This window comes from Lutra lutra, chromosome 1 (assembly GCF_902655055.1).
Source record: "Lutra lutra chromosome 1, mLutLut1.2, whole genome shotgun sequence".
Taxonomy (NCBI): domain Eukaryota; kingdom Metazoa; phylum Chordata; class Mammalia; order Carnivora; family Mustelidae; genus Lutra; species Lutra lutra.
In genome coordinates this window covers 10,663,807-10,683,545 of record NC_062278.1, presented here as the reverse complement: position 1 = coordinate 10,683,545, position 19,739 = coordinate 10,663,807, and the positions used below count along the sequence as shown (strand labels likewise).

The 19,739-nt window shown below is 44.6% G+C and overlaps 1 protein-coding gene across 1 annotated transcript in view; it reads right to left on the bottom strand.

Annotated features, from left to right (window-relative positions):
• The window catches only part of RCAN1 (regulator of calcineurin 1), a 107,720-nt gene that overhangs the window by 28,626 nt on the left and 59,355 nt on the right, over window positions 1-19,739 (bottom strand). The window lies entirely within an intron of this gene.

Genomic DNA, 19,739 nt, shown 5'->3' with positions numbered 1-19,739 from the left:
GATCAAAGTCTCATCCCCAAAGGAATGAATGCATGGCTAAGAGGAAAATTCCAGGTAGCAAACTGGTTACAGGGGAAAACTCCCATAGACAGGTGGGCTTTTCTGGGGCTGGGTTCTACTCTACCTACGTGGAGATGAAATGTGTATGTTTTGAGCACTTACATTGAGCTGATTCTTACGTGGGCTGTTTGAGATCAAGAGCAGCCTTTCAAGTGTAAAGAAAAAACATCCATTTGTGCATTTCACTCAACTACCATCTTTGAATCCCCAGCCTCCATAGGACCTTGAGCAGAGAACCCAGGCACACCATGCCCCAGCTTCTGATGACAGACCTGTCAGCTAACAGCTGGGTGTTGTGTTAAGCCACTAAATTTGTGGTAACTGATCATGCAGTTACAGAAAATATTTCCTGAATCAGAGGCTCTGTGTTTATTTTATTTTATTTAAAGATTTTTTATTTCACACACACACACACAGAGAAAGAGCACACAAGCAGGGGAAGCAGCAGAGGGAGAAGTAGGCTCACCTGCTGAGCAGGGAGTCTGATGCAGGACTTGATCTCGGGATTCCAAGATCATGATCTGAGCTGAAGGCAGTTGCTCAACCAACTGAGTTACCCAGGTGCCCCTCATGGCTACCCTATTGGTTACAGTTTCTCTTTTTTTTTTTAAGATTTTTTTTTTTAATAATTCGAGAGAGAGAGAGAGACAGTGAGAAAGAGCATGAGACGGGAGAAGAGCATGAGAGGGGAGAAGGTCAGAGGGAGAAGCAGACTCCCTGTGGAGCTGGGAGCCAGCCCAATGTGGACTCTGTCCCAGGACTCCAGGATCATGACCTGAGCCGAAGGCAGTTGCTTAACTAACTGAGCCACCCAGGTGCCCAGTTTCTGACTCTTTTTAAAATTCCTGCCTGTTTTTTCTCCCTGTCCGTCTATCTCTTTGATTCATTCTTCCACTGTCCTTTTCCTCTTTCACTGGGGGCTCCCATGGAGGATACCATTTTGTGGGTGGTCTTGGGTGCCTTTATGTAGGTTTAGGGCAGGACTATTTATAGGAATGGATGGCTGGAAGCCTTTGCCCAGTTCTCTGCATGCTACCTGACAGCAACAGGACCTGGCACACAGGTCTTGGGAGCATTCTAGAAGGTGAGTCTTGGAAAGTGCACCACCATGGCCTCTTTGTTGAGGTCTAACTTGTGCGTTAGGAAACAGCTTGTCCCTCTCTTCCTTTCAGCCCTGATTTGGCCTCCATTGGCTCTCAGGCAAAAAATCCAGCATCTAGACTATGAGTGGCTCCTGTGGGACCTCTCTGTGCAGGTCCCACCACACCTTCTTGGCTCATCAGTGCTCCCCAGACTTTTAGGACTCAGGGGCTTTCATCCAAGCTGCTTCCTCTGCCTAGAACAACTCCTGTGTCTTCTCCTGGCCAAGTCCCACTTGCAGGTCGTAGCCAATGAGCTTAATCCAAGGCGGGATTATTTCTAATTGAATACTAATTTTCATATCATCTCTGGGGAGCACAGAAGTTGCCCCAGGGCCCATGATGTGATTAACTTTCCTGTTAAGCGTTCCTATTCCTTCCTGGCACCTATGATGCTTGCAATTGCTTCTAGGCTGATCTCTTTAACATCCATTTTTCTCTGCTGTGCCCTCTTCAGAAGTTGGAAAATGACAGTCTAACCATGTTTTCAATGACCTGAAAACATGACATAGAGCACTGAGTTAGCAATTTACATGTGACGTCTGGTGTACCAGAAGACAACACACTGGGTTTAATTCTGTGGTAGACTTATTCTGATGATCTGCACCAAGTTGTTCCTCTTGCTGTAACAACTCATACGGAGGGTGTGACCTAAGTATAGTGTGTCAAAGCCAAGGTTTAGAATTTGCTACAGGAGTAGAATACGTGCTGAATTTTGTATGAAGAGCTATTTGTTTAAATTACATAGCTAGGCTATCTTGCCACTTTTATAAAACGAATTCAGAAGAGATCCTAAAAAACCAACATCAAGAATATAGGTGGATGTATGTTTAGATGTTTAAGGTACGTTTGCCTAGTGTGATGAGAATATAAATAAAAGGCACGGTGGTTGCTATAGGATTAAAATACAGGGCAGATGACTAGCCAAAGCAATCTTAAGAAAGAACAAGCCGGAGGTGCCTGCGCTCTGAGTTCAAGCTCTATTACAAAACACAGTATTCAAGACAGTATGGTGCTGGCACAAAAACAGGCACACAGATTGATGGAATAGAATAGAGGAACCCTAGAAATGAAGCCACGCTATACAGTCAATTAATCTATGACAAAGGAGGCAAGGGTCGCCAATGGGAAAAAGAGTCTCTTCAATAAATGGTGCTGGGAAAACTGGACAGCTACATGCAAAAGAATGAAACTGGGGGCACTGGCTTAGTTCAGTGTCTACCTTCGGCTCAGGTCAGGATCCTGGGGTCCTGGGATTGAGCTCCACGTTGGGCTCCCTGCTCCGTGGGGAGTCTGCTCGAGATTCTCCGCCCCCTGCCCCTCTCCCCACTCGTGCTCCCTCCTCTCAAATAAACAAACAAACAAATAAATAAATAAATATTTAAAAAAAAAGAATGAAACTGGATCACTTTCTTTTTCTTCCTTTTTTATTTTTTTTTATTTTATTATTATTTTTTTAAATTTTATTTATTTATTTGACAGAGAGATCACAAGCAGGCAGAGAGGCAGGCAGAGAGAGAGGAGGAAGCAGGCTCCCCACTGAGCAGAGAGCCCGATGCGGGGCTCGATCCCAGGACTCTGAGATCATGACCTGAGCCGAAGGCAGCGGCTTAACCCACTGAGCCACCCAGGCGCCCCTTTCTTCCTTTTTTAAAAGAAGATTTTATTTATTTATTTGACAGAGAGAGATCACAAGTAGGCGGGGCGGGGGGGCGGAAGCAGGCTCCTCGCTGAGCAGAGAGCCCGATGTGGGGCTCGATCCCAGGACCCTGGGACCATGACCTGAGCCGAAGGCAGAGGCTTTAACCCACTGAGCCATCCAGGCGCCCCTGGATCACTTTCTTATGTAAAAAAATAATTCAAAATGGGTGGAAGACTTCCATGTAAGACCTGAAACCATACAACTTGTAGAAGGAAACCCAGGCAGTAGGCTTCTGGACATCAAGCTTAGCAATATTTCTTTGGAGCCAGTCTCCTCAGGCAAGGGGGACAAAAGCTAAAATACACAAACGGAACTACATCAAATGAAGAAAGCTTCTGCCCAGTGAAGGAAACCAACAACAAAATGGGAAGGCAGCCTACTGAATGGGAGAAGATATTTGCAAACCATATATCCAATAAAGGGTTAGTACCCAAAATATATAAAAAACCTATACAATATGATATTTTAAAAAACCTGATTAAAAATGGGACAGAAGAGTTGAATAGATATTTTTCCAAAGGATAAATACAGATGGCCAACAGGCACATGAAACAATGCTCAGTATCACTCATCATCAGAGGAAAATACCAAATCAAAACCACAACAAGGGGCGCCTGGTGGCTCAGTGGGTTAAGCTGCTGCCTTCGGCTCAGGTCACGATCTCAGGGTCCTGGGATCGGGCTCTCTGCTCAGCAGGGAGCCTGCTTCCCCCTCTCTCTCTCTGCCTGTCTCTCTGCCTATTTGTGATCTCTGTTAAATAAATAAATAAAACCTTAAAAAAAAACAAACAAAAACAAACAAAAAACTACAACAAGGTATCACTTGACATCGGAGATTGGCTAGCATCGAAAACACAAAAAGTAACAAGTGTTAGTAAGAATATGGAAAAAATAAAAGCTTTTTCCACTGTTGGTGGGGATGTAATTGGTGCAGCCACAGGGGAAAACAAGTAAGGAGGTTCCTCAAAAAATTAAAAATAGAACTACCATAAAATCCAATAATTTCACTTCTGGGTATTTACCCAAAGAAAATAGAAAACACCAATTCAGAGAGATATATGCACCCCTACATTCACTGCAGCCTTATTTACGATAGCCAAGATACAGAAGCAACCTAAGTGTCCATTGATGGATGGATGGGGAAGGAAAACATGTGATGTGGACATCTACATCCATGTGTCTACAGTAGAATATTACTCAGCTATAAAAAAAAGAATGCAGTCTTCCCATTTGGGACCACATGGATGGATCCAGAGGGTATAATGCTAAATGAAATAAATCAGAGAGAAAGACAAATGCTCTATGATTTCATTTAAGCATGGAACCTAAAAAACAAAACAAAGAAACAAAACTAAATAAAGCAAAATCAAATCCAGACTCATAGATCCAGGAAACAAACTGTTGGTTCCAGAGCAGAGAGGGGTTGGGGAGCAGGTAAAATAGTGAAGGGGATAAGGAGGTACAGACTTTCAGTTATAAAATAAATGAGTCATGGGGATGTCATGTACAGTGGAGCAAATACAGTCAAGGGTATTGTAATTACTTTGTATGGGGACAGGTGGTAACTAGACTTACCATGGGGATCATTTCATAATGTATATAAATACTGAATCACTATGACTTATACCTGAAACTAACAGGATACTGGATGTCAATTATGTTTCAATAAAAAAAATGTAGGTCTAACATATGCCAGTTACATTTTAGCTTTGTTTTGGTAGTTGGAGAATATTTGTGGCATTTCCCTATGTAGGCTCTGTGCATTGAAACCTTGACTTGTTTTAACTATGTTATAGGAAAGTAGCGATTGTCTTCTTTACTGTCCATTTTCGTTCTCTGTTATCCTACAGAGTTGTGCTTGAGCATTAAGCTGATTTCACTGACACACTGGAAAAAGCGGATGTGGTCTGCGAGGAACGAGTCCCTCTGTGAAACATTTTTAGGTGGCATTCAGTGCTCAGGTAAGCAGTGAGCACTGTAACCCTTCGGGGACAAATGTGTGGATTTTTTTTTTTTTTTTTTGAGGTGGGGAGGGTCAGAGGGAGAATCTTAAGCAGGCTCCATGCTTGGCACGGAGCCCGATGCAGGACTCGATCTCACAACCCTGAGATCGGGACCTGAGCCAAAATAAAGAGTCGGATGCTTAACCGACTGAGCCCCCCTGGGCGCCTCAATGTGTGGATATTTTGATGTTTTGCCATAATTGCACACTTTGGGGGCATTTTTACATGATGGCATTGTTTCTTATAATAAAACCCACTGTATTTCCACAGCCGGCCAGTTCTGGGCACCCAGGTGGGGGCTCAGTCACTGTGTGTTAGACAAGTGACTGAATTAATGATCATGCACCCTGTAAACTCCAAAATATTGATCCAGACAGAGAAATTTAGGGGAAAAAAGGTAACTGGCATCTTTTAAAACTTGTAAATGAGAGGCATCTGGGTGGCTCAGTCAGTTAAGCACCGACTTTTGATTTCTGCTCAGGTCACAATCGTGGGGTATTGAGAGGGAGCCCCATGTCGGGCTCCACAATCACTGTGGAGTCGGCTTGAGATTCTCTCTCTTCCTCTCTCTCTACCCCTCGCCATCCCCACCTGCTACACTCAAGCTCTTGAGTGCTCTCTCTCCTTTTAAATAAATGAAATCTTTAAATGACTTGGGAATGACTGGGGGGTGATATTTCGTTCATCTGACACTCCTTTCCCTATTCACCCCACAAGCATTATCTGAGCATCTTCGGTGTCTGGAGGGCCACGCTGGCCCCCATGAGATCTGGGGACTGAGACCTGGCCCTGCTCTCGGGAAGCACCCCCCTACCTCGGGAAGGCCCAGGCACAGACCTAGCCTTCAAGTCTTAGCAAGCAATGGTATGAACCACGGGCGTCGAAGGACAGGGAGTCCTCCAAGGTCAGGAAGCAGGCAGATAGATGGAGGTAATTTATATGTGACTTTATGTTGACACAGCTGAATGGAATTCTCCGGCCCACCGTCACTGGTGTGACAGCCGCTGGGACAGCCCCTCTTAAGCCCTGTGCCTGCAGTCCCCAGGGTGGGGGTGGGGGGGAGGCAGGGCTGGACTGGCCTTCTGGGTTCAGCAGCACCATATACTTCTCAGTGGGACGTGATCCCTCAGTGAGACCAAATCAGAAAGCTAAAGCAAAGTCACAAAAGCACCAAGACTCTCCCCGCCCCCGCCACTATCCCCAGCCTTGTTTCAAGGTCATCACTTCAAGTTTGCCCCTTGCTCACGAGGGAGCTAAGAGCATTGCACCTGCCAGGCAGTGCGTGTTCCCCACGCTTCCAGAACCCAGCTGGAGTTCAAGCTCAACCCCGCCTGGCATTTCCTCACAGAAGCCTGTGTTGGTGGAGTCCCTGGGTGCGGGGTACCCACAGAAAACTGATGTGAGCTGTGACCAAGAAATTCGTTTTAGAAATAAGGAAGTAGATCTGGGCTCATTGTGGTTTCTGATGCAAACTGCAGCAATGTAGGGCAGGGGTAAAAGGAAACCCTGAGAAAAGTAGATATGGGCGCTCCGTTTGCTCTCGGGGAGAATGAGAGAGAAGCCCGTGTCCCATCCTACCCTGTTTATCACCCCACCTCCCCTTAACTCCCCCCAAGTGCCAGCAGCTCTCCCGCCATTGCTGTGACCCCAATGTGTCCCCTCGCTTTTCAAGCGCCCCCGGGGGGACAACTCTAGGATCTAGGATCTAGATGAAGCAGGCTTGTTCTAACATGCTAAGAATAGCCCCAGCACGCCAACACATTCGTGCGTTCATTTACTCTCTTGGTCAAAGGCAAAGGAGGGCCCTCCTTTAAAACATGTCATTTCAAAGGGGTCCAGAGAAGATAATCATCTGAATCTCAACTGCTTGGTTGAAAAACCCATGCAGAAAGGCTGAACGATTTCAGTCGATCCTGAATGCAATGAAATTCCTCAGAGATACAGCATGCTCTCTGATCATCTGAAGGACGGCAAAAGAAAGTGATTTTGCAGAAACATCATGGCTAACAGCAAATGTCTCAGTGACTCAGAAAATGGTTAGCAATCACATGAGGCGAAAGTTCATTTTTTTTCCATTAAAAAAACACACAAAAATCAAAATTCCGCCTATTCACAATCCCCTGCTCCAAACATTTACCAGCAGACTTACTCAACTTTGGCTCTAAGAACTTTTACCATTTACTAAATGTTGGCTCTAAGAAATGACATAAAATTACTGACTCGATGTACTTGTTCACTGTTTCTTCCTCATCATTCATTTTTTTTAAAATGTAGAAACCATTTTCTCTGTTTCAAACTAAAGAGCTTTTAGTGTAAAGGCACTGACTGGTATAACTGAGCATTAAGTTATTTGAAAAACCCTAATAATGCCGCTAATATGTTGTTGTCAGCAGGTGTGTTAACTACCAGTTATTCTGGAAGCTGAGGCAAAGGTTCCATAAATGTGCACATGGAGGCAAAATCATCGTGGCTGAAGAGGAAAGCTGTCTTTGTAGTTTGCAGATAAACAGGGAATTCTCAAATACTCATCAAGCAAGTAAGTCACGATAGCTCTCCAGCTCGGAAAGAAGAAGTCACAAGGCCTGCACATCCCCCTACCAGGAACTGGAGAATAGGAGGAAGCAGGCTGAGAATAGTGACGGGTTTTCCCCGAAGTTTGTATATGTTATAAGAAATGTTCAATTCCATTCGAGATATGGAAAGACAGTATGTTTTTCCCATGCAAAGGGGAAACAGGAAAGGTTTAAGTAGCTTGACCCGTTACGATGTCGTATTTGGAAAATGGAAAAGGTTGAGAAAATGATTACTCATAAGTGCATGACTTATTAAAAATGGCTTTCTGATAACAGGGACATAACCTGCATGAATGACCACTTCTCAAAAGCTCTATTCTGGTGTCCATGTTTTTGAAAGTTCTACACTGGTAACAAGATAGGGGATTTTGGGGGAGGGTGGTTTCTTTGGAACCCAAAGGATCACAGAAAGAGTCTCACCAGGCTGTAGCCATGTTGCCCCCAGAATCAAGGGGCAATGGGGTGAGGGAACAGCTGGGGTCCCCAGCACCCACAAGCATCAGGAGCTTGAGACCAGGCACAGGGCACCCCCTCTGTCCCCAGCACAGTCAAAAGATAGGGGCACTTCCAGTGGAACCAAGAAGAGAGCCCGTGGAAACGGGCATCCTTAAGCTTCCCCAGAGAGGCACAGAAGGCTCTCAACAGAGCCAACCAGACCAGCGCCCTGGTCTCAGACTTTCCAGAATCTAGACCGTGAGACGCCTCCAGGTCCACACAGTATTTTGTTACAGCAGCCTGAGCTAACATACCCCCTACCACTCAGCTTTAGAAACAGGATTTTAAGCAAAGGCTGTGGATTCTAAGCCCCTGTTCTTAACAACTGTGCGTTACCACTTTTGGAGAACCCCTAAATCAAGACATTTGGTGTACTTTTTGCTTTCAAAGCTACATATGGAATTTGGCTTATATGGTTAGGTGTATACTGGATGAATAAGACTTTGGAAATTAGCCTATCCATGTTCAAGGGGTTAAGAGGTACAAGCTTCCGGTTAGAAAAGGAGTAAGTCACAGGCATGAAAAGTACAGCATAGGGAGTATAGTCAGAAATGAACTGAGTTTGATTGGTGCTGGATGGTAACTACACTTACCGTGAGCATTTGTGATGTACATAAATGCGGAATTCACTACGTTGTGCACCCGAAACCAATGACGATTGTATGCCAACTTTACTTCAATTAAACAAGATCTTAAATAATCAAATTAGTTCTCTTAATAAAATGACATATCTTTGATATCTGCAAAAGCTCTCTGATGACCTCTTAAGCTGGAAAAGCCGGGTTTTCAGATTTAAACAGGGAAAGCAGGGGCACCTGGGTGGCTCAGTCGGTCAAGTGTCTGAGTTTTGTTTTTAGCTCAGGTCATGGTCTCAGGGTCATGAGCATGAGCCCTGTGTCGGGCTCCGTGCTGGGCATGGAGCCTGCTTAAGGTTCTCTCTCTCTCCCTCTGCCCCTGCCCCCCCACCCTGCCTCTTGCTCTCTCTCTCTCTCTCAAAAAAAAAAAAGATTAAAATTAAAACAAAAAGCAGGGAAAGCAGAGTTCTCAAAAGGGTGAAAATGATCAAAAGTATCAAGTCAGTCCATGCTCAGGATTTAAATTCTCTGCAATATCAAAATTTTTCAAATAGGAGTACAATACTTTTTATACAGCCTTATCTGAGATATAATTTAAGTATCATTATAATACTTTGAAAATCTGTATATGTAATAAACTGGTATTTTGCTTAACATCATAAGAAATACCATGATGACTGAAAAACATTGTTCATAATAATTTCAGAAGCTATTATTAAGTTCTATATCTACCAGTAGACCCACTAATGTCTGGTACCAAATGCGCCAGTGGAAGAATGTTGAATTCTGTCTTCACACCATGCAAATGGAATGCTATTTCTTCTAGGTTATATTGTAAATCCAAGTGAAGGACTATACCAGAGTATAAAGCAATTACAAAGACATGCACGCTGTTCCTGTTTGCACTTATTCTGTGTAGTTTGGATGATTCTGCTGGATTGTTCTGCCAACACACCGGCTGTCAGGCACCCAGGAGGAATGGTGAGGTTTGCTGGATGCTGAAATCTGACCAGTCATGTCTGAAGTCCTCCTTCATTTGCCTTTTGTTACTCCTACTCTCTGCTGTCTCATCCCCCATGAGGACGGGCAGCTGCCCGTCCCTGGCCGTGATTGAGGTACCGTCCTGGACTCACACTGTCTGGGTCCCAGCACGCCCTGACCCATGCTGGTGGCTGTCCTCGGGAGGCCCTGGGCCCAAGAAGAGAGTCAGACAGCCAGTAGCCACATGTGTGGCAGCCTGTGTGCAAACAGGTGAAATTCTGCCATGAAGGCACTTTCTAGGACAGCGTCTGACTTTCTAGAATTATTATTTTTACTTCTTTACAGCAGTGTTCATTTTCTAACCCAGTTGTGGTTTAGGTGATGTTCTCATCTGCTTTTGAGTTTGGAAATGCATCTTCTAGATGATTCGCTGTGGTCGTTCCCAATCCGTATTAGTGGCTGGGTGCCTGAGACACCAGAATGACCATTTCTGGAAGTCAACTTGGAGAATTAGCACTCTCTCCCAGACAGAGCGTGCTGTTGCCCCTGGAGTCGAGGCGAAAATGGGGCTGCACCAACCTGCCTTATTTCCACCACACACAAAGCAAAATGGGCTTTAACTCCACGGGCAGCACCTACCCAGCAGTCCCTCCTAAAGGACTGCACAGGGAGAACGATGATGGGGGACCTGGCGGGAGGCCCACAGCCTGCACGGCTGAGCCACGCGCAGGTGGGGGTAAACTGGTTTGCTGTTGACGTCAATTCATTCATTTACTCATTCATCCACTCGTTGAGTATCTACAACAGGCCCAGGTGCCAGGGCCCAGAAAAGACTCCACGAGAGTTCCCTGTAGAGCCGATGCGCCCATAGCAGACCCCTGGCCACCCAAACTGAACCCAGAATCCAGGTGTAATTCTGAGGCCTCTCCCCCAGGGACACTTGGAGGGTAAGGAGGAGCAAGTCAGAAGAGCGGAAGCACAACCGAGACTCCTAAGTGGCCAAGGTCCCCCCTGTTCTCTGCAGAATGCCCCCCCCCCCCACCACAACCCCCACTGTACTTCTCCAGAAGTCTTCTCCCAGAGTAAAACCATCTCCGGGGGCCCAAACTATCATTTAGAGACTTATGTGACTTGTTGCAATTCTTAACTTCTTTTTTAAGTTAGGCTCCAAGCCCAGTGTGGGGCTCGAACTCCAGACCCTGAGATGAAGACCTGAGCTGAGCGCAAGAGTCAGACCCTTAACCGACTGAGCCACCAGGGTGCCCCACAATTCTTACTTCTGTGGTCTAACTCCAGATCTGCACATGCAGAGGATAAACCACACAAGGTCACGGCCAGAGAGCAGAAGGAGCAGCCGTCTCCAAGCCAGGGAGAGAGGGGCCACAGAAGACACCAACACTGCCCCACACCTTGATCTGGGACTTCCAACCTCCTGAACTGAGATAGCATAAAAGTCTGCTGCTTAAGCACATCCCCCCCTCCCCGACTGCCACAGGAAACCAATACAAGCAGTATTTTAAGAGTATGTAACAATATAAAATGCGCCCGTCCCAAAACTACCACTCTTCCGTCAACATCCTTATTTATTTAAAGACTCTGCAGAGAACAAGTTCCTGCCTGCCGTTTGCCTTCCTGTTTTCAAGGAAAACTCTCTGAAAGACTGTGATTAGCTAGGAATGTAAGGAGGGCTCCAGGCCACCGAGGGAACGCACACAGGCGGCTGGTTCCCGAAAGGCTTGGTGGCCTGCGCAGAACGTTATCCCGCATCTGATGGGATTTGCACCCCAATCCTGCCATCGGACACCCAGGGGTCAGTTACCCCTTCATATACACAAACCACAACTTGGATGTTCATCAACACAAGCCACTCTAGGACAATGATTAAACTCACTTTTTCAAATGCCACATTCTTGGCAATCATTCGGAATTGGACCTTTTTTTCTTTCCCCCTAAACAAAACAGTGGAAGGGCTTTTCAGGGGCACCCAGGACACTCCAGGAAACCGTCAAGGATGTATGCATGCCCGCTGTAACTATTTTTACTCCCACATTCTGAACACTGTTTCTTTTCAGCTAGAGTTTACGCATGGTCAGCGGCTGGCTTGACTGGAAAAGTCACAGAAATTTACCCTTGCTGAAAATATCTATACCAGTTTTCTTCCTTGGAAAAAGGAATGACGAATCCTGAATCATATTTCCTAGGTTCTTAAAATAATGATGCCGATTTTCTGGTTTATATGAAAATTCCATGGTAATAAAATAACCAGTTAAAGATTTAACCTATTTCCATTGGGGCAGTTGGGGGAAAAAGGTGAAGGAAATAAGTTCTGTCACTTTGACTTCCCGATTCTTCAACAAGTCCAAACCCATGTTCTGACCATGGGTGGCTCTGAAATCTAGCATCGGCCCAAATTTCTGGGCTGGGAGACTCCCCTCGTGAACATTCTTTCTTGACTCTTTCTTTAAATCAGCCTTAAAGGAAGTTGTAAATCTCTGAGACCTTCACAGGACGTCTAGCATTACCCTGTTGGTCAGTGAAGGCAAAGTCTCTTATTGTCTCTCTGAACTTTCTGAGCCTTCTCCCTCAATGTCAGAGGATAAAGGCAAGAGGGGCATGGAAAAGATTTTAGAATGAATCCTTAAGTGTCGGTTGCGTGGGTCCCATGGGGAGAGCTGAATGAACAAGAGTTGTAGAAATTGTTCTCATACTAAGTCAATCTAGCCAGTGGAGAAACGGAAGGAATTACCAGAACTTTCCAAGCTTTGGCAGAGTTTAGGGCACGCAGCCATGTGCTCAGAAGATGAAATGAGGTTTGAGATGCTGGGTGGGAAGGCCGGCAAGGGACTCTTGCCATGGGCCCGTGAGGGCTGCTCCATCCTGGAGAGATTGCTGCTGGGGGTGCTGTGAATGTGATGCAAAGAGACCTGGGGTCGGGGCGCCTGGGTGGCTCAGTGGGTTAAAGCCTCTGCTTTCGGCTCAGGTCATGATCCCAGCAGGGTCCTGGGATCGAGCCCCGAGTCAGGCTCTCTGCCCTGCAGGGAGCCTGCTTCCTCCCCCTCTCTCTCTGCCTGCCTCTCTGCCTACTTGTGATTTCTCTCTCTCTGTCAAATAAATAAAATCTTAAAAAAAAAAAAAAGAGACTTGGGGTCACGGACACGCAAGGGTTCTGTATGTATTAGCCTCGGGCAGCAAGTGACACCCTTTATGGTTTGGCGTCTTGCTGACTCTGCAGACACAGCTCGTTTCTACAACGCTGGCTGGGACAGCCTGCCTTTTCACAGGATGGCCCCGAGCCAGCAGCACTGTGATCCTGTGAGAAAGGCTGAGAGTTGGCTCCACCTGAGGTCTACCGAAGTCCAGTCAGCAGTTTAACAAGATTCCCAGGTCACCCATGCACACTCTCTGGCAGCTCAGAAACAACAGACATTTATTTTGCACAGTTCTGGAGGCTGGGAAGCCCAGGATCAAGGCACTGGTGGATCTGGTGTCTGCTGGGGTGCCCTTCCTGGTTCACAGATGGCGGTCTTCTCACTGCGTCATCACACTGGTGAAGGGGAGAGGAAACTCTCTGGGGTCTCTTACATAGGTCCCTAATTTCATTCATGAGGTCTCTGCCCTTGTAACTTAAACACCTTGTAACTTAATGCACACTAGGGGCTGGGATTTCAACATGGGAATTTCAGGGGGACACGAACTTTCCATCCAGGGCACACCCTTCCACCCCAAACTAGGTAGGGGAGAGAATTGTGCTGATTACCATCTGCTTGCTAAGTGATGCCACGGGACAGGAACAGCAAACCATCCTTGGGCAACTTGCAGACCAGTAATCCTCCAGAGGAATCTTGCCAGAGTGCCACAAAGGGCAAACAAGGCAAACCTGGTTTACAGGATTCTTCCAGAGAAAATGTTTACCAGGTTGCCAAGGACATCAGAGTCACCTAGACCATCGTCGATGCTGAATGGGGAGTGTGAATGTTCACAGAGGGGCTCCGCTCTTAATTGAATTATCCTATTAGATATGTTGGTTAAAAAAATTGTATATATATAAAATATCATATATATCTCCCGAGCTATCATGATCGAGTGCTCTATGTACCGATCAAGCAATCAAGCATAACAGATGGGAGAGATGACTTGATTACTTGACTTGTGTGGGCAATAAAACAACACACTTCCCTCCGTGTGCAGTTTTAATGGGGAATTATATATTTTCAGCATTTTTCTCTAGCGATGTAGTACAGACCTTATGTGACTCAGACTTTTAATCCAGCGCATTTCCATAGGGGTTTCTGTTTAAAAGGACAATGGGACACCAGAACACGGTGCATCACTCTGAATTTGAGGGTGCCTTTTCTGAAGGCACGCGCACCACAGGGCGAAGGAACTCTGCTGTTTGCCATAAAGGGCATGGTCGGATAAGATGCAAGACCTATGGTTTGCGAGGAAGTATCAGAAACAAAAGAGATAGATCCCTCCCTTTGTAATGGGACTCTGCCAAGGCCAATCGCCTTTTGGACTTGACCCCGCAACCCCAAAGGCCCGTGGGGTGAATGTCCTTGTCCCCACTGGAGTGGGAAAGAGTGGAAATCCATTCGAGCTGATAGCAGGGACAGCCAATTACTGAAAGGAATGTAGTGCTCCCTAATAATTTCCCATTTTATTTAAAAAATTATGATTGAAAAAAAAGGACTCCAGGTGTCTGAAGCATTATTCCACATGATTTACAGTACCTAAAATCATGGAAAGTCACGCCACTTCCTGATAGCACGCAGCTCATGCTGGCCACTGAAACCCTTCTTCTGACTAATTCATTCCATGCTGTAGCTTTCCAGGTCTGACTCATGACCGTATCCTACTTTTCTCATTTCCTGAAATGATTCTGATGAAGGTTATTCCACATAAAAAGTGGGATGATATATAAAATCCAGAGACCTAGGTATAATTTTAAAGTCTTGACTGTAGGTCCCAAATAAACTTTTGGCCATAAATGAGGAAGATGGACCCACATTTCGGGATTCTAAAGGACACCATATATTCCAGTAGATGAGCTCGGAGGGCAGTGATCAAAACTTAGTTCAGCTCCAGAATCAGATCTACACGTATTGCAACATATAAGCTATAAAGCAAAAGTCTTTTCAGATCAAAGGGAAGTCTGAAATCAGGAAGTCTGATGAGGATAGAAAGGGGATTAGCAGTAGTAGGGACGTACCTGCTCTGTGAGATGGTGACCATTATGCTTTACTTAAAGAGGCATTTCAATATTTAACTACTCACCCCCCCTCTTTTTTTTTTTTTTACATTATCTCCAAAAGGAATGTGGAGCACTTTAAATTGCCTTGAGTTGCTTGTGTTTTATGGCAGATAAATGCTTTAAAATCACTGAGTTCTCTTAAAAAGAAAATTCTTGGAAACAATGCACACTTCCAATCTTCAGTTGGGATTCATGAGAAGTGAGTAAACAAGCCAACCCTTGGCTAATTATTTCTCATATTTATCTTCTTTCTTTGAGGGTTAGAATTATTTTTACTTTTCTAGTGAGAATCCCGGAAAGTACACATTTCTATATAAAAACGTGAAGGCATTTTGCCTCATGCTATTGCCTGAATGAATGAATCACCTGAATATTTACCTGAAATTCATTCTTTTATTAGAAATCACTGAGTATTTCTGAGACTCCCCCAGGAATTCTGGAAAAATTTTTCAAAACGAGTTATGCACTGGATGCCGAATCCGTCAGATGAAAAACTGATGGGGAATTTTATAAACTGGCTTACAGCCTCTAATCTAGGGAAGGATCAACCTGACACATGAAGGAGAGATAGCCCTTCATGATGCTTCCCTGATGTACAGCAGTATCAATAACAGGACATCTCGCGTAAATAAAAATGAAATAAACAAAACACTCTGATTCCGACCAAGTTCCGAAACCTGTGAGTTTGCAGGAAACACAGGGATGGATATAAGAGATGTGCTAACAAGGCTAAGGGGAGGCAGTCTCATAGTCCTGGGCTGTGAGACATTCTACCAGACAAATCACCCTGGATCTTCAAATACAAAAGACTATGGTTGGGAAACCAGATATTAAGAGATGTAAGAAATAGATCAACCAAATATGACAGATGCTTCATACTTGGATTCTGGTTCAAACATGCTAATTATAAAAACAGATTTATGGGGTAATTGGGGAATTTGAACACAGAACGAATATTTGATATTAAGAAAGTGCTTTTTTCTTTTTTCTTTTTTTTTAAGAAAAGAATCCTTATCTTTTTGAGATGCATACAACTGAAATGATATGATACTTGCAAATACGTTTAAAATTACCCCACGCTGTGAGAATGAGGGAGGATTCCATGTGTGGATCATTGCTGAAACTGGGTGATGAGTTGAATACAGGGTTCATTAGATATCTTTTCTTGGTTTTATATCTCTTTGGAAAACTCCATAAATAAAAAGTTATTTTTAAAGAGTTAGAAACCACCCCCCTCCAAAAAAGTGGTAAAGAACCGGAAAGGGATTTACAGTAAAGTCACTACTCTCTATGAATTCTAAATAGACATGTATAAGATGGTCTTCATAATAAAATGTGTACTTCACGCAAGGTGAAAATACATAATTTAATTTTTAACCATTTTTCGAGAGAGTGAGATCTCTGATAAAAAGTTTCATACTGACACTAAAAGTATACAACAGAATTCTCTTGGACGTGGTTTCTTTTCGCCATTATCAGCAATCGGTCGGGGGGGAAGATATGGAGAATGCTCTCCAAAATGCTGGAAAACACGAACAGGGAACCATCTCGGCGCACCTTTCTGCAGAGAACCAAGTAGCATGGAAGTGTTTGTTTCTTGCTGTGACGGACCTGTGGCAGGTCCATCGCACCACCTGAGCGGTCTCAGGGCCTGGCTCACGAAGATGCTCTTACTGCTGCTGCTGAAACACCCAATACTTTATGGGACTCGAATGTAAAGCAGCGCCATTGAAAGGCAATGCCCACTGGGCCAGGCGCTCCGTGCAGGGGGCTCGTGCTCGCCACCTGTTGCAGACGCAGCAGCTCCTGACCCACGACAGTCCACCCAGGGGGTGTTGGGGGCGACCTGGGTGTTTTCACTGCAGCTGAGAAAAGCCTGGAGGGGGTCACCTGAAGGTTCAAGGGAGGGAGTGGCTCAAGAGGAAGGCCAGACATAAAACCCAACCCAACCCAACAAAATCCCGTTGTGCCCTCTCCCCGACGGCGGCGTACTCTTCCCAGGCCCTGGGGAGACACGAGCCTCAACGTCATATTCAGATGCATGCTAGTGAGGGCACGTGGTGCGTTTGAAAATTTCCAGATAATTCGAAAAAATAACAACACTCAAATAACTTTCACATTTAAAGGTCCTTAAAGGGTGAGAGAGGTGGTACCCATTCTTCACAGAAAGGGACAAAGACTGAGGAGCAAATCATGACAATGACAATGATGGAGATGATGGCCCCCTGCCCCCCCGCAGCTATCATGTAACAGCCTGGCTCCCAGGTTCTAAGGCCGGCACTCTGCGTACACTCCCTCTCTTCCTCCTCAACCCACTTGATGAGATGGCCACCATTTCTCTTCTGCAGACGGGGAACTAAGGCTCTGGGTCACACTGAATTCTCTCTGATGTTTGACTCAGAATCAGAATCTGAAGCAAGGTGACAGTGAAATCGTACCTAGCCTAACACAAATTCTTAAAATAGTGAAGAATGATCCATCATACCCAGTGGCAAACTATGTTGACAAGTTCAAGCTGTCAAGAAGGTGCCTCTGGTCCCGTGTATGATGAATGGGAAAAGGTGACATTTGCAAGACCTTCGGCCATCCTAAAGAAGATGTCACCAAACTAACAAAGAAACACAGTGGAGAAAGACAAAGAATGAAAAGGTTTGCATGGCCAGCTGACTTTTCACCATACACACCACACCACCACCGCCTCTAGCAAAACAGTGACTGAGGGCTCAGGATGATTGAGGACCTGGAATGATAACAGAAAAGGCACTCTCAAAAATTATCAAGAAAATTATCAAGAAAAAAATTATCAAGAAAAAAACCTCTCACTCCCATCTAAGAAGGTAGGTTTGAACTGTCCATTTTAGACACTGATTTAAAAATGGTCAGATATTAAACTTCTAACAATCAAACTCTTCTTTAAAGAAAACCTGGCAATTTCAGGATTTTTGAGTAGCAGAGGTTCTACTCTGGCTTTCCAAGGATGCAGGGCATTCTAGAAAGAACGCTGGTCCAAGAGTCAGGGTTGGTTTCTAGCCCTGGCTTTCTAGCAGAAACAAGTCCAGCTAGGCTGGGCAGAACATTCCATGTCCCTGGATCATGCCATCTCATCTGTCACAAGGTCGATAGTAAAGGATCCTTCAGCTCCAACACTCTGAATCCAGCACCTCTGAAAGGACAACAGCAGAGACAGGAAAGATCATAATCCCGAATGATATGATTGATTCAGTTTATATAACGGAACAAAGTTCGGGAAAGCAGGCAGGGAGAGCAACACTCAAGTGTCTTACTGTTTATGCTAATGGAGCCCTATAAAAGCATTTCACCCAACACTAAAAACAGGCTTCCAAGTAATCATAACAATAAAATAAAAATCATAAATCCCTGTCAACCCAGCTGAGTGAAACTCCCATCCGAGTCACTGGAAATTGTGAGAAGGCTAAGATGGATAAATGCTGCCTACTTATTCCAGGAATCGTTGGAAAATTCAGAACAAGGCCAGGACTAAGGAAAAAAATAAAAGAAACTTGTCTGACAAATTAAGTAGTGTCAGGAAGTTTAATATTGACTGCGTTTGATTCATGGCACAGGATTCTTTCTGTAAGAACTTTCATTAAACCCTGTTTGTTCTGGATAAAGACTGACATGCTCATAAATGAGTTCAGACGAGCACAAGCTCCAGGATGAATCCTATTATGTAGGTGTTTCTGTAAGTTTCACAGGCAAGCAAGAAGATAAAGGACTCGTTTGTAAGGTGCACAAATGTCCTGCTGGCAACGGTCTAATCAGCCAAATGCTTTAAATGCCACACTCTCAAATAGCTCTTTGTTCCAGTGGATTAAGTCCTTTGAAATAAACGGAACTGGGTCCCATAGAAGGTCTGATGTTCTTCTGAGAATGTGGCTCACGTTTTCCAGTTTATTGTGCAGGCTCTGACTGATGATTCTAAGTTACACTCAACCTACGCCTTGCAATCTACAAGGTCTTTGCAAATGTATTAACTCATTTGAGTTTTCTGAAACCCTTGAAAGGACAAAGAGAAAGCATTCTTGTCTTTCCCTTAGCAGAAATGAGGCTCAGCAAGCTCGGATTACTTGCCCAAGGTCGTGTAGCTCATAATTGGCGCTATCTCCAAGCACGTGGGTGCCTTCTCACTGTGACCCAGGACGGCTGTACCCAAATATGCCTTCCTGTAAACCCCCAAGATAGTACTGAAAAAGAGACAGTTTGGATACATGGACATGCCCTCAAGATTATGGTGGTGAGTCAGTAAACACAACATAAAGGGAACATTCAGGTCTTGGACTCTGAACTGAGATGGGGTTAAGATGACTGAAACCCCCCCCCCCGATTTATCTTTTACTATAAGAAGTCAGATTCTAGGTATTTTGTAAAATTTTTAAATTGAATTCAATTTAGCTAATATATAGTGTATTATTAGTTTCAATGGTGGAATTTAGTGATTCATCAGTTGCATATAATGCCCAATGCTCATTGTATCAAGTGTCCTACTAAATGCCCATCACCCAGTTACCCCATCCTCCTTTCCTCCTCCAGCAACCCTCAGTTGTTTCCTAGAGTTCAGTGTCTCATATGGTTTGCTTCCTTCTCTGTTTTTACTTTATTTTTCCTTCCCTTCCCCTATGTTCATCTGTTTTGTTTCTTAAATTCCACATGAGTGAAAGCATGTGATATTTGTCTTTCTCTGACTTATTTCACTTAGCATAATACCCTCTAGTTCCATTTCATTGCAAATGGCAAGATTTCATTCTTTTTGATGGCTGAGTAATATTCCGGGGTGTGTGTGTGTGTGTATCACCTCTTCTTTATCCATTCATCTTTTGATGGACATCCTGGCTCTTTCCATAGTTTGGCTATTGTGGACATTGCTGCCATAAACATTGGGGTTCAGGTGCCCCTTTAAATCACTGTTTGTATCTTTTGCATAAATACCCAGTAGTGCAATT